Consider the following 2,620-nt stretch of genomic DNA (forward strand, 5'->3'; position numbering starts at 1 on the left):
ATACACCCATTAAGTCGCCATTTTATAGGCAACAACCTTGTGCCCACCTTATAGACTGGCTTCGTGAATGAGGCCTACTAACGGTAAAACGAATTGTTCTTATACATCTATATATAATTAACCATTAATGTTATAAATAGTATAATTGTTGAATTTTAACTTTTAAAAATTCTAAGTGTTGGAATTAAAGTTTATTAAAGTGTGTGAAACTTTTTCAAATTCCAAAACTTGAGGACAAGTTTTGTAACTCTTCAAAACTTTTCATTTCATAACTTATGAATTAAAGGTTCATAAAATGAAGACTCTTCATTTTATGTAACTTATGTGTTTTTAATGTGTGTTAAAGAAAGGTGACCTTTGGATATCCATAACTTGAGGACAAATTATGGACTCCATTAAAACACATAAATGATCAAGAATTAATCCTAAACAATTCAGCATATAATTCCTATCATCTTCTAAATTCATAAGAACATGAACATGATTATCAAAATTTCAAAAATTATATGAACACATACAAAGCATGAGATTTTGATATATGCTATTGTAAATGGATTAGAACAACCATTACACCCACTAAAATAAGTTTTAAAACATCAAAAGAGTTTGGGGTAAAGTTTCTAGTCCGTTTCCAGCGGCAAAAGTCGAAAATCTACATTCCGAACCTTCTACTCGCCGAGTGCAAGAATCTACTCGCCGAGTAGGTTGAACTTTGCCTTGGACTCGTCGAGTCCCCCCATGGACTCGGCGAGTCCATCATGCAGACAACAAAAATTTCGACTTTTTTCACTATTTGCATCAAGTATCAAACAAGCAAGCCTAGGCTCTGATACCACTGTTGGGTTTTGAGCAATCTAACACTTCCTAAGTGTGCATGCAACCCTAATAAACCTTGGATATATGTTTGTCTAAATACATGCAAAATAATAATTTTCCAAGGTTCATAACCTATCTAACATGGCATGGGGTACTTTTAAACATAAAAGAGTTAGAAGAGATTACATACCTTTTAGATGAGTTTGATTCTTAAGGAGTTTGAGGGCCAAGCACCAATAGTGTGAATGCCTCAAATGGAATCACAAATCACCACAAACTCTTGGAAAACTTTGAGACAGTGTATACACACACTAATTTCGGCCACACACAAACACACACACTAGTGGCTATTTCATGCAACATAAGCATGCTTATATAGTGTACATGATTAGGGTGAAACCCTAATAACCCATGACCTTTCCTTTTCCAAGGATCCATGGGTTAAAAGCTCCATGGATCATCCATGGACTTCCATACAAGCCTAGCCCATTAACAAATGGGTGTTAGCCCACACCATATAAAATCAATAGCCCACAATCTAATTAGTCTTCCTTTTAATCTCTAAATTAATTCATAATTAATTTAAGACTAAGACTAATTAAATAACATGACTTCATATTAATATATTATAACTTATAATATATTAATAATAATATGTGTATAACTCTCATAAAATTATCCATAAATAGTTTGGATGAAATGCAACCCAAATGGACCATTCCGGTTGGGTCAAGTATATACCAAATAAGTTATGGACTTAGACACCTTATCCAACACAACCCGCATTTCTAGCGACTGCCGCTTTTGAGCTCAAGGGTTAGATACTCGCTTAACTCAAGGAGATACCCTTTTCGGAAAAGACAACGATGATGCTTATAAACACTTGGATGAAGTTAATGATGTAGCTAATTACTTTAATGTTCCAAATGTGCCTCGTGAGACCCAGCTGCTTCGCATGCTTCCAGTTACATTAAAAGGTGTTGCAAAAGATTGGCTCACGTCACTCTCTCTCGGATCTATCACTACATGGGCTAAAATGAAAGAAGAATTCATTGACCAGTTTTGCCCACCTTCTAAAATTGTCAAGTTAAAGAAAGCTATTGCCAACTTTGAACGACAACCCAGAGAGTCCCTTTATGAGGCATGGGAAAGGTACAAAATTTTACTAAGAAATTGCCCACACCATGACCTTAATAGCCAACAAGAAGTTTCCATCTTTTATGATGGAGTCAATGTCACAACAAGGCAATTACTTGACTCGCAAGGCTCACTCACAAAGAAGCCACCCCCTCTGATCAAGAAATTAATTGAGGAGTTCTCTAAACATTCTAGAGAATATCATAACCCATGAAATGAAGTAAGTAGGGGGTAGTGAACACGGTCAACGATAGCATGGCGGAAATGATGGCTAAACTAGACAATCTAGATAGGAGGATGGCTAAAATGCATCAAACAATCCATGCTATTCAAGTTGGATCTGAGAATTGTAATGGACCTCGCCTCACAAGGGATTGTGACTTGGAAGAAAATTGAAATAAGAAGGCTCAAGTACTTTATTCAAGTAACGACGGACTTGATGAAAATTGGCGAAAACCAAAAAGAGAGTGGCTCCTGTATGACGAGTATAAAAAGGCTAAGGAGGAAAAGTTCAAACAAAAAGAGAGGGGTTTTTATCAAAAGGAGGAACCGGTGTTGCGATAAAAGAACAACAAAACATGTTAAAGGAGCAACAAGGCATGATTAAAGAACATCAAAACATGATGATAGATCAACAAACCATGCTTAGAAACAAGCAAGCATCGAT

The 2,620-nt window shown here is 36.0% G+C and overlaps 1 non-coding gene across 1 annotated transcript; it reads right to left on the reverse strand.

The window, feature by feature from the left end:
• Positions 1-1,900: 1,900 nt before the first annotated feature.
• LOC144999274 (small nucleolar RNA R71) lies at positions 1,901-2,007 on the reverse strand. The gene has a single exon (XR_013660788.1). It is a non-coding gene; the product is annotated as a small nucleolar RNA R71 (small nucleolar RNA).
• Positions 2,008-2,620: the final 613 nt, after the last annotated feature.

Source organism: Lactuca saligna, chromosome 5 (genome assembly GCF_052625555.1).
Source record: "Lactuca saligna cultivar CGN05327 chromosome 5, ASM5262555v1, whole genome shotgun sequence".
In the NCBI taxonomy this organism is placed as follows: Eukaryota; Viridiplantae; Streptophyta; class Magnoliopsida; order Asterales; family Asteraceae; genus Lactuca; species Lactuca saligna.